At 46.2% G+C, this 11,771-nt stretch overlaps 1 long non-coding RNA gene across 1 annotated transcript; it reads right to left on the bottom strand.

Moving 5' to 3' along the window:
• Window positions 1-6,038: 6,038 nt before the first annotated feature.
• Window positions 6,039-8,545, bottom strand: LOC148684468 (uncharacterized). Its single transcript, XR_015946065.1, has 3 exons — window positions 8,258-8,545; window positions 7,090-7,520; window positions 6,039-6,446 (listed from the first exon to the last, which is right to left on the bottom strand). It is a non-coding gene; the product is annotated as an uncharacterized LOC148684468 (long non-coding RNA).
• Between the last annotated feature and the right edge of the window lie 3,226 nt (window positions 8,546-11,771).

Below are 11,771 nucleotides of genomic sequence, written 5' to 3'. Positions count from 1 at the left end.
CATGTTGAGCTTTCGGTATCCTTGGAACAGTCTGTTTTCAGCCTCAATATTTTGCAAGAACTGCGTAGCCGAAGTTCAGAGATCTCTCTTTTCTTGTTGTAGGGGAAGATAGCTGAAATGGCGTATTGTACAGAAATGATGTTCCTTCGATTTATTTATTAATGGGTCACATAGAACAGGAAACGGTCATTTTTCATTAGGAGGAAGTCCCTTGTAATGATACTCTTCGAATGGAGCAATCTGGTGGATGCATGTTTTCCTGTTTCTGTGGAAATACAGCCTCCCCAAAATGACATCATTGCTGGCTGCTGGTCACCACTTTTTGCCGCAGCACAACTAAATATCCAGGGTCTCCATGTTCATGGAGACGGGGGCACCTCTGGTTCTGGTGATGTGTCCCCCTCCCCTGGCTCCCCAGAACCATTGGCTGCCCCTGCAATGTCCTCTGATGTCCTGTGAGTACCTCCTAAGCCCCCAACTCCCCACTTCCCCAGATTTTAGGAATAACTGCAGGCAAAAGAGACATGGACTGGAAAAAGAGGGTAAGTTCATTACACTGGACATCTGGCTTGTTATCTTCCCAGTCACCAACCCTTCCTCCACATAGGAGAGAACTTTGCACATGAACTTGCACATGAACCAAAATGCAGCTGTCCTTTGAAAAATCTGCACTTCTCTGAATTTTGTGATGCAGTTCTCAAAACCCCGCCCCCCCCATCAAAATATGTAGGAAAAATGCACATATTTAGGGAAATTGCACACTAAATGCATACATTTTAATGAAAATAACATACAAAACCATGCCAACGAAGATTGCTTGCAAAAAAATATATCCAAACTAGACAAAACGGAATAAGAAAATGTATTGAAATTTTCATGCAAAAAATAAATAAATTGCAAATGGATGCTGAAATGCGAAGAACAGGATTTAAGAAAAACAAACAAACCAGAAGTGGATATTGACAGATCCATATGTCCACATCATGGCAGAGAAACTGAAGCTCTTAACCCAGGGGTCAGCAAACATTTTCAGCAGGGGACCGGTCCGCTGTCCCTCATACCTTGTGGGGTGCCAGAGTATATTTTGGGGGGAAATTAAAACTGAACGAATTCCTATGCCCCACAAATAACCAAGAGATGCATTTTAAATAAAAGCACACATTCCACTCATGTAAAAACATGGTGATTCCCGGACCATTTGCAGGCCGGATTTAGAAGGCGATTGGACCGGATTCAGTCCCCAGGCCTTCTGTAAAACTGTTCAAGGCCTATAATCCTGAGCAGGTTAGTGCAATAGTTACCCAATTTCGAATAACCTATGAAATTCTAATGACATAACTGAGCATTTGCCAGTGCAACCATTTGGTTGTCATGCATACAGTTCTGGATCAAGTCATCCCATGTTGCACCAAGAAACAAAGTGACTCATCTTTTTCCTGCCATGTCAGAACTGGTAACAGTAGAAAATGCTGACACAGGTATTTCATATCTCAAGAGAAGGGTTAGCAATAAGTCACATTATGATTATGCTATGAGTGATTTGCTCCTTTTGGGGGGGGGCTGTAACCAGATGGGGTATGGGGTAATTTTTTAAACTATTTAATAAGTGGCGCTGTGGTCTAAACCACTGAGCCTAGGGCTTGTCGATCAGAAGGTCGGCGGTTTGAATCCCCGTCACGGGGTGAGGTCCCATTGCTCGGTCCCTGCTCCTGCCAACCTAGCAATTTGAAAGCACATCAAAAGTGCAAGTAGATAAATAGGTACCACTCCGGCAGGAAGGTAAACAGCATTTCTGTGTGCTGCTCTGGTTCGCCAGAAGCGGCTTAGTTAGGCTGGCCACATGACCCGGAAAAACTGTCTGCGGACAAACGACGGCTCCCTCGGCCAGTAATGCGAGATGATCACCGCAACCCCAGAGTCGTCCACAACTGGACCTAACGGTCAGGGGTCCTTTTACCTAAGATTTGTTAAGGAATTAAGAAATCTATTTACTCCATAGTGATTGGGATATGATAACATCACCATTAATATTTATTAGTCAACATGGCCAGCTCAGCTCTATAAGTATCTCATTCGTAATTGGTTTAATTCTAAACAGACCTCTTCTAAGATCTCTTTTCCCCAGAATTTCAGCCTACCCCCAGGCACAGATATTGTGGAGACCAATATATTTGCTCTGCTTTGAAAGCTTATGGCACGTATTATTATTTTTAAAGTGTCAAAGCACTGGAGGTTTCAAACTGGCAATCTGTTATCTCCAAACAATACCCATTAAAAACAAAAAGTCTCAACATGAAGAGTTTTCCAGTGCTTTGCAAATCCAAGCAGCAGTCTGCTGGCAACTCATGAATGCCACAGTATGCTAGTTGAAACAGTAGTGAAAGGTTATCCAAACAACAATGGGAAAATTTGTTCCTAGTTCAGATTTTGACTGCAATGTTAATTGTTCCCTTCAGGATGCAGGCACTGAGCATGCCGTGGGAAGCATGCAAGCGAAAAACATGACTTCTTCTGCAGCAGCAGATCTGAGGTCCCCATATCAAATGTTTAATTTGTTTGTTTTTAAAGCTGGGGTGTATAAAAAGAGGGGCACAGTCAGTGGCGAAGCTGCATGCTCCGGCACCGGGGGCGGAGAGCAGGCGGGGGTGTGGCTGGTGTGCACCCCGGGGGCGTGGCATGTCACCTTTGGGGGTGTGGTGTGTGTCCTGGGGGCGTGGCACCCACCATGGTGGGGGGGGTGCGCAGCACCTGTTCCAGGGGGGGCAGTTGCAATGGTACTCCCCTCCCCAATGGTGCCCAGGGCGGTGCACTCCGCCCGCTCCCCCCATTCCTCCGCCAGTGGGCACAGTTGTACAAGACTACAGAGAGGCCTTTCTTCTAACCTGAAGGCATTTCCCATGTGGAACCAGCAATATATATTGGTTTCTCATGATGGTCATGTAGGCATTTTGGGTACAGTTTTCCATACAACCAGGAAGGGGGAAAATGCTATTGTTATGAGTTTGGCAGGGGGTAAGCTGTATGCTGAGACCCTTCTTATTCCTATATACAGCTAACGTTAAAATTGAAGCAAGGATTCAAATTCCTGGAATAGCCAAGCCAGCTTCCTGGTGAGGTAATGGCGCCCTGAGTATGGGTCATTAAGGTAACAAAGGAAGTGGCTCTGTGCCAGAGATCAAAGGGGAGCCCCCCTCCCTTCCTCAGTTGTCTGGTAATTAGAAAGACAAAGAGTTATGTGAGCTGGAAGCAAGGCTGCAGGCTGGGAAGCCATGGAATCAGAGCCATGGCTGATTTCTGTTTGAATCCAAGGCTGTGGTTGTGGGAGAAGCCAGGGCCGTCTCAACCATGTCGGGCGCCCTGGCGCCGCGGTGCAGAGATTGCTCCAGCACCCCCGCCCCGCTCCGTTTCTTGCCGCGGCTGGTGGGCGGGCACAGCACGGTTTCCACGCGGCTCTGCCGCGTAGCTCCCCCCTACTGGGCCGGCGCCCTGGCACCCACGTGCCACCCAGACTACCCCTAGAGCCGGCCCTGGGAGAAGCAAGAGCCAATGGAATTCTGGGCTGCATCAATAGGAGTATAGCATCTAGATCAAGGGAAGTAATAGTACCACTGTATTCTGCTCTGGTCAGACCTCACCTGGAGTACTGTTCTTCAGTTCTGGGCACCACAGTTCAAGAAGGATACTGACAAGCTGGAACGTGTCCAGAAGAGGGCAACCAAAATGGTCAAAGGCCTGGAAACGATGCCTTATGAGGAACGGCTTAGGGAGCTGGGCATGTTTAGCCTGGAGAAGAGAAGGTTAAGGGGTGATATGATAGCCATGTTCAAATATATAAAAGGATGTCATATAGAGGAGGGAGAAAGGTTGTTTTCTGCTGCTCCAGATAAGCGGACACGGAGCAATGGATTCAAACTACAAGAAAGAAGATTCCACCTAAACATTAGAAAGAACTTCCTGACAGTAAGAGCTGTTTGACAGTGGAAATTGCTACCAAGTAGTGTGGTGGAGTCTCCTTCTTTGGAGGTCTTTAAGCAGAGGCTTGACAGCCATCTGTCAGGAATGCCTTGATGGTGTTTCCTGCTTGGCAGGGGGTTGGACTGGATGGCCCTTGTGGTCTCTTCCAACTCTATGATTCTATGATTCTGTGTTAATGCTGTGAACCCCTCCATCGTACAGTCAGGTTATATATATGTGTGTGTGTAAATAAACCATATATCATAAAGACGACAAAGTCTCTGCTGTAAGGTAAAAGACCCCTCGACGGTTATGTCCCGTCAAAAGGAAACATGAACCCTGTGTAAGGGCCTGGAACCCCTGCTTGGAGATTGGAGTGGGGTACAAACATTATATTTAAAAAGTACAATCTCCTTGATAGAGGTTTCAAGGTGGGTGGGGTGGGCATGTCCCCATCAATCACAAAATGACATTTGCTGAGCACGGAACATCTAGACCAGGCATCCCCAAACTTCAGCCCTCCAGATGTTTTGAACTACAATTCCCATCATCCCTGACCACTGGTCCTCTTAGCTAGGGATCATGGGAGTTGTAGGCCAAAACATCTGGAGGGCCGCAGTTTGGGGGTGCCTGATCTAGACGGAACAGAAAGCAGAAACAACAACCTTTAAAACACAAGTTTTAACTTTCAGCACTGTACTTGCAAAAGCAACCCCATTCTGGACTCTGTTTTGGATGGAAACAGCCAAAAGGAGTTGAGATATATCCTGATTATGGACACAGCATTTTCTGATGCAAACACTGAGTGCCCCTGCAAATTTATGGGTTTGCACTTGCAGAGGGCAGTCTGCAAAAGGGAGTTGCTTAAGTATTCCCCAACTCTCTGGAGTCCCTCTTCCCATCTGTTTGATCCCCACTTGGTTCCATAACTGGAAATGCAGCAGGGGAAGCCTAGAGATGGGGCGATTGCTGGGAAGAACAAAACAGGTGGTGAGAGGCGTGGGTGACTCTCATACAGATTGTCTCCTGCAAAACCCCACCTTCCCACATTGCAGGAAATGCGTGTACCTTAGACCTGCTTGCTGAGCCCTCCTGTAGAGGATGCAGTGCTCCCTCTTAAATACTTAAATGGTTCATTGTAGCATTAATGTCCATAATTAAGAGACAGCATCATTAGATGCATGAAGCAAATTGCAAAGGTGTTGACCTGGGTATACGTGTGTGTGTGTGTGTATCTGAACTAGTGATATAGTACAGGATAAATCCAATTAACAAGGTGTGAGCGCTGTGGATAATGGGGATGCCAAAATAATAGAAGAATCTGGGTCTGGGAAAAGATTACAATACTGTACATCATCTGGGTTTGTGCAATACTGTGGAAGAACACATGTGAGCCAGATGCTGTACTGGCAGATGGCCTTTTGGAAACCGCCAAACCGCCAATAATTCTTAGCCAGATGCTCAGCAGCCAATGACTTGACCAGCTCTTTCAACTCAATATGTAGCCTCTCTTGATTCCACAGATCCGGGCTGCATGCATCTCTTCTCTTTGCCCATTGCCTGTGCCCATTTTCCTTTATGCATACCTCTCGGCTTCTGATTACCCTCCCTCTCCCTCCTCTTAACTGCCCAAGCCCCACTTTCTTCTTAACTCATCCAATTTCTTTGTCCCATGCAGTGCCGGATTTACATATGTATAAGCTAGCTAAACAAGCTATAGCTCAGAGTCCCACTCCCTTGCCCCCCCCAAAAAAAAAAATTAAAGGAAAAAAACCCACTGGATGTACATTTCCAAAATATAAGATAAAAAACAAATAAAATAAAACCTACATACAGCAACAGTGTCTGTGTTGTGTAGGCTCCTATGATGTAAGTAATGGGCTCCGTCTGCTAGCCTGCTCCCTAAAATATTACTGGTTTGCTCATTGCTATATATAGGGTGCCTACATTCTGCATGGACTGGTTGTAACCATTACTTTGATAAAATACATATTTTGTTTATGTGCAAATGGCTTTAGATACCTATTAGATCCATAATTGATCATATAGCATATATTCAACACAAGAAAACAGCAACAGAGATGCACGTGGGAGATTTTCTTTTCCATGAACATGGAGGCACCAGGGACAGCAGGAAGTTCACTGCCAGGAGACTGAGGCACACAAGAGAACACAGCCCAGCTCATTAGTGGACCAGGTGGAGATCATGGGGCTCGTTAGGTCTGGGAGAAGCTATGGCATGGTCACACATCTGGATTAGGCTCAGGGCTGGTGAGGATCACAGTGGAAAGACACAGCTGCTCACCTGGAGCAAACTCAGGTGCAGCAATCTAATATGGGAAGGATAAAAGTGAAGCAAGGCAGAGAGATGCTGTATCTGCTAAACTTTTTCTGTTGATGGACCACGGTTTGACTGCTTGAGGACTCCACAGGACTGTGACTTCTGGACTGTCCCCAGGTGTTGTCAGGCTTTGGGGAATCGGCTTCCTCCCCTGTGCAGCAGTAAATAAGAAGATCAAACGAAAGGAACGTCTTACCAGTTAGATTCTTTAATAATCACACTGAGAGACAACAGATCGTGTCTCACTAGAAATGGAGGTGCTCCCAATTAAGGCCTACTCCCCTCCCTCCGCCCCATTAATCTGCATCACTCCTACGTCTTGTAATCTGAACTTGTACCCTCTGCGCTTTCTGTTCTTAGACTTTCTGAGCTCTTCTCAACTTTGGGGAGGGTGGTGGAGGAATGTTGTCCAACGACTGTGAATCTGTTAACCCTCCCTCTCCCAGTGCTGCTGCTTCTCCTAGCTGTTCCCCATCCAATATTTCCCAGCTTCTGCCTTCTGAACTATGCCCCCCTGCAAACCACTATTCCAAATCTACGCTGTCCTCCTGTTCCTGGGAAGATTCAGGAACAGGGCGAGGGGGTGGCTCCCACCCCCTCTCCTCAGTGCAGCCCTCCTCAGCACGGTCCTTGACAGGTGTTCCCAACCTGGATCTTCTGCAGAGGCAGAAACCTGACCTTACGGATTGTACTTTGGACGTTGCTCATTGTATTGGACCTGGCCTTTTGGGCTGTCTGACTACCATATCCCCTAGTGTTGCCATTGGGACTGTGCGTGTGCTATCAGGACTTACCACCTGGTATGCCAGGGTTCGGGACAGAATGGAACCACTGTAATAAAGTCCATGCCACCAAGTCTGTCCAGGAGGAGATCGTGGTCAAAAGGAGAAATGGAGCAGAAGTAAACAGGGCTGCACTCCCGCTGTCTCTCACACAATAAGGGTCATCCTCAGAGCGACCTCCGGGCAGACATGCCACTTCTGTGCTTCCCGCATGCTTCATAGGCTTCATGGTGCTTGTTTGCTCCTCTGGAGAATATATCCCATCTGATTTCTGCCTGGGAACTGTGAATAATGAATGGGCTTCTGGTGCAGGAGAGGATGCGAGTCACCCGAGGTCCTCGCAGACCTGTCATCAATCACCAGCATGGATGTCGGCAGCGCCCCACAAGGCAATGTCGGGCCTGTCTTCACTCCAGCGCCATCCATTACCCTAAATATAATATCTAAAGAGGAATTATGCATGTAGTCCCAGCAAGAAAATAAACCAGTGATCTCTGTGATGAATGAGGTGCTGAGGCACCAGCCAGCCAATCGCCCAGCTGGTGTGCGCAAGAGAGAGGTAATTTTTCTGCATTTGTATCATAGACCCATTCATCAGTTAGAGGCGTTCCATCTTTCTGCAGGAAATTCTATCCCATCCTGTTGCAGAGGACATTGGGAAATGGGGTGGGGGACAACAGAGAAACTCTGTCTCTTCCTCCTTGCCTCTCCCTACGTCTATATGTGAAGCAATCGTGTGCTTCTCTCTTTCAGCCTCTCTGTGTATATGTTTGGTGAACCGTCACATTCTTACTCTTCAAATGCAGAATTAAAAACACAGGCTAATTCATGGAAGCATGTCTAGCTATGAAATTCAGGTTTGCAATGGACAGGCTTCCATTTCTCTTGGGTGACAAGCAAAGGCAAGAAGCAAGCAACACACCGTTGCTCTTTTTATTCCAGTGCTGTTCATGTTGTCATGAACTTTGCCAAGCTGTGAAGTTTAGGGAGTGCAGCACTTATCCCAGATTGTATAGTTGGAAGGGATCCCAAGGGTCATCTAGTCCAACCCCCTGCAATGCAGAAATCCCAGCTAAAGCATCCATGGCAGATGGCTGTCTAAACTCTACTTAAAAACCTCCAAGGAAGGAGAGTCCATCACTTCCTGAGGGAGTCTGTTGCACTGTTGAGCAGCACTTACCGGGAGAATGGTCTTCCTGATGTTTAGTCAGAATCTCTTTTCTTGTAACTTGAAATCATTGGTTCGGGTCCTAGACTCTAGAGCAGGAGAAAACAAGCTTGCTCCATTCCCAGCTATCATATCTCCTCTCTCAGTATCTTCTTTACCAGGCTAAACATACTCAACTCCCTCAACCATTCCTCATAACGCTTGGTTTCCAGACCCTTGTTCGTCTTGGTCGCCCTCCTTTGCACACGTTCCAGCTTTTCTGTATCCTCCTTAAATTGTGGCACCTTCCTGCCAACACCCCTGGTGTGAACAGAAACAGAACCAAATCTGACACTAAGGAAGTCATGCTGATGTGAGCAGCTGGGGGCGGGGGGGGGGGGAGGCTGGGAAACACACTGGAAAAAAAAACAGCTTCACTGCACTCTAAGGCAGGAATGTGAACACACCAGTAGTGTAGGAAGGCAGGGGCTGGGGGGGGGGAAGGTTGAAGGGTGGGCATAGGAGTTGCAGAGTGACATAATTTTGGCGGATCTCCTAATCAAAGCTCAACAACTTTGGGTGATCTCTTTAAAAAAAGCTCTGTCCCAGGCTCCGGCGGGGGTTGCTAAGCCACTGAAGCACACTGAGAATATATGCCTCATACTGAAGTCTGTTACTTTTCTCTTACAGTTATCTGGATTACATAGGTAAGGAAAGGATAAAGGACCGACCCCTGGATGGTTAAGTCCAGTCAAAGGAGCAAATTTCACCTTCAGGCCGACGGAGCCTGCATTTGTCCACAGACACCTTTCTGGGTCATTTGGCCAGCATGACTAAACCACTTCTGATGCAATGGGATACCATGATGGAAACCAGAGCGCATGGAAACGTTGTTTACCTTCCCACCACAGTGGTACCTGTTTATCTACTTGCACTGGTGTGCTTTCAAACTGCTAGGTTGGCAGGAGCTGGGACAGAGCAACAGGAGCTCACCCCGTTGTGCGGATTCAAACCGCCAACCTTCTGATCAGCAAGGCCAAGAGGCTCAGTGGTTTAGACCACAGCGCCACCTGCATCCCTTTCACCTGGATCCTTAGCTGGGGAAGAGATTGAGGAAGGGAGAAGAAAAATATGCCTTGCTGGGAACAGCAGGAGGGAAAAGTGCTCATGTGTTTGAGGCTTTCCTACAATCATCTTGTTGGCCACTCTAAGAACAGGATGCTGGACTAGACAGGCCATTGGCCTGATCCAACATTCTCTTCTTAGGTTCTTATCTCAGGCATGTTTACTTGGAAGTTGAATCCCACTGTATCAAATGGGGCTTTACTCTCAGGTAAGTGCTCTCAGGGACACGACTAGCGCTGTGGTCTAAACCACAGAGCCTAGGGCTTGCCGATCGGAAGGTTGGCAGTTCAAATCCCTGTGATGGGGGTGAGCTCCTGTTGCTCAGTCCCAGCTCCTGCCAACCTAGCAGTTTGAAAGCATGTCAAAGTGCAAGTAGATAAATAGGTACCGCTCCGGCGGGAAGGTAAACGGCGTTTCCGTGCGCTGCTCTGGCTTGCCAGAAGCAGCTTAGTCATGCTGACCACATGACCCGGAAGCTGACTGCGGACAAATACCGGCTCCCTCGGCCAGTAAAGCGAGATGAGCGCTGCAACCCCAGAGTCATCCGCGACCGGACCTAACAGTCAGGGGTACCTTTACCTTTACCTTTTTAAGTGCATAATAGGATTGTAGCCTAAGTGGGGACATGAAATAGTTATACAAAAATATGCAGTGTGAAGAAAAACGAACTCTCTCTCTTACACTCACTCTTACATTCATAATACAGTACTAGAAACCAGTGTCAACAAGTCAGTTAAAAGGAAGCATTTGTTGAAACAAAGCACAATGAACTTCTGGGCTTTAGGGCTGGTTTATATAGCTTTAAAAAGAGATTAGACAAGTTGACAATGGGCAGGTTTGGCTGCCTACTTAAAGCACAATATTTAGCATGTCTACTCAGAAGTAAGTTCCATTGTGTTCAGTGAGGCTTAGCCGATGTAGGATTGCAGTGTTAACCCAGGGCAGTTATAAATAGAAATGCTATTTCTATTTCAATGTACAGTTCAGAGACTGTACATGGGGGGGGGGATTGATGGCTCTTACTCTCTGCTTGCGTATTTCAGAGTCCATGTGCTGGATGCTGTGGGAAAGAGGATGTTATTCAGTAAAGCTCTTCTCATATTATGTCCGGGGTAGGCAACCCTCAGCCATTCAGCTTCCATCAACCCTGGTCATTGGCCATGTTCTCTAGGGCTGGTGGGACTTGGACTCCAACCAGAGGCTCGTTGAAGACCGCGAGTTATCTAACAGTAAGGCAAATGCTTGTAGCTCACCAATCTTTGGGAGAAGAACAGGTTAAAGAGTAAACTCTACACAAATCTGGAGTGGAGTCCCTAAGGTGGTTGGATGGTGACTTGCGCCAACTCCTGCAGGTGTATTGCTCTGCTTTCCTTTGGAGCACATCAGTGAGGTCTGGGCAGCGCAGGACCTCCATGCACACTGCCTAGGCTTGTGCCCCAGAGTGGTCACTTTGGTGCTGCAAATGCAGCAGAAACAACGTGGGAGGCAGCAGTTAATGGGTTACTCTGCAGCCACAGCAGGAGCTGTGATTCTCCAGTGGTTTGACATCACCCCTGGAGGTGCACAGCATTGTCTCTCAAGACAGACAAAGATATCTAGAAAGGGGTGGGAACAAAAAAGGGGGAAAAAGATTTTGAAAAATAATTATGAATATTTTTGGGTAAAAGGGTAGAGAATATTGGATAATAAAGGTAAAGAGAAGTATGAAGGGTAAATGATTAAAAAGAAGTTCTAAATTGGAAGGAAGAAGGTAATCTTAGATTTGGAAACTGCAATAATTAGTGGCTAATAAGGAACTCAAGAAGGGGAAATGAGGAAGTCTGAAATGTTTTGATTAGAAATTAGAAAATACGATTATGTATTATGTCTTTTTATTTTTACTTTGGGTTTTTCTCTCTCTCTCTATTTTTTCCTTCACTCTTCTATATAAAATGAACAAGAATTATTTAAGAATAAGGTTATGAAATGGGAGATAAGATGTAAGTCTATGATGTCTAGTTAAGATTTGGAAATGGTAAGAGTTAATTATTAATAAGGACTGTAAGAAGGGGAAGTGAAGAAGTTTGAAGAAATAAGATGTGATAGCATTGTCATTTTTTGTTTTTTGTATTTTCTTTTTAATTTTAATTTTTCTTTTTTCTCTGTATGTAAAATTCAATAATTTTTTTTAAAAAGATATCTAGAAAGGGGGATCGGTTTGTAACACCCTTCTGTTCCATTCCTGTTTGGAGAACAGAGTGGTCCCTAGGGACACAGAAGCTGCCCACCCCTTGGTTTTTAGAAAAGGTAAGGAAATAGCTTCCTATAATAGGGATGAATCACCAGTTTAGCTCTCTGGTGCTTTTGGAATCCAGTTTCCCCGCAAAAAACAAACAAACAAAAAGTCATTGTGCTCCCTCCTTCCCACGTATAATCTCAGCGC

Source organism: Zootoca vivipara, chromosome 10 (assembly GCF_965207765.1).
Source record: "Zootoca vivipara chromosome 10, rZooViv2.hap1.1, whole genome shotgun sequence".
Lineage (NCBI taxonomy): Eukaryota > Metazoa > Chordata > Lepidosauria > Squamata > Lacertidae > Zootoca > Zootoca vivipara.
Note: the sequence above shows the minus strand (reverse complement) of the source record. Positions and strands in the feature narration are given on the sequence as shown.